Below are 885 nucleotides of genomic sequence, written 5' to 3'. Positions count from 1 at the left end.
CATACCATACATACCATACATACCATACCATACATACCATACCATACCATACATACCATACCATACCATACCATACCATACCATACCATACCATACATACCATACCACACCATACATACCATACCATACCATACCATACATACCATATCATACATACCATACCATACCATGTTATTTATAAAACACTTAAAAACAGCAACAAGGCCAACCAAAGTGCTTTACAATAAAACAAACAAGCAAAGGACACAGGATAAAATGCATAAATCAACAGAGGTAATAAATTAGAAACTAACTAATTAAATTAATTACATACATACACATACATACATGCATTATCTTTTACCTACTTCTTCCTTTATGGGTCGTGGGGGTCACTGGTGCCCATGTCCAGCCATCACTGTGCGAGAGGCGGCGGACACACTAGACAGTTCTCCAGTCCATCACAGAGACACATAGAGACAAACGAACATTCACACTCTCACTCACGCCTAGGGACCATTTAGTTACCAATCAGCCTAACATGCATGTTTTTGGTCAGTGGGAGAAAACCGGAGTACCCGCAGAAAACCCATGCATGCACGAAGAGAACATGCAAACTCCACGCAGAAAGGCCTCCAGCCGGGATTTCAACTGGAGCGACCTGCTCACTGAGAGGCAGCAGCTCTACCAACTGATCCACTGTGCTGCCTACATCCATCCATCCATAAACAATTAGAACAACTATCAAGAAAAACACAGTAAGGTTAAAATAATCTTGCACCGTGTGCAAAGACCAGGGTATGTTTGTAAATTATATTTAAAAACTGAGAGAGAGGGAACTTGTCTAACAAGCTGTGGCTAAAAACTCTGAGCTAGCTATTACAGTAAATATATTTGAAGATGGCT

The sequence above is a fragment of the Nematolebias whitei genome, chromosome 5 (genome assembly GCF_014905685.2).
Source record: "Nematolebias whitei isolate Nwh7 chromosome 5, NemWhi1, whole genome shotgun sequence".
In the NCBI taxonomy this organism is placed as follows: domain Eukaryota; kingdom Metazoa; phylum Chordata; class Actinopteri; order Cyprinodontiformes; family Rivulidae; genus Nematolebias; species Nematolebias whitei.
This window is presented reverse-complemented; position numbering follows the sequence as displayed.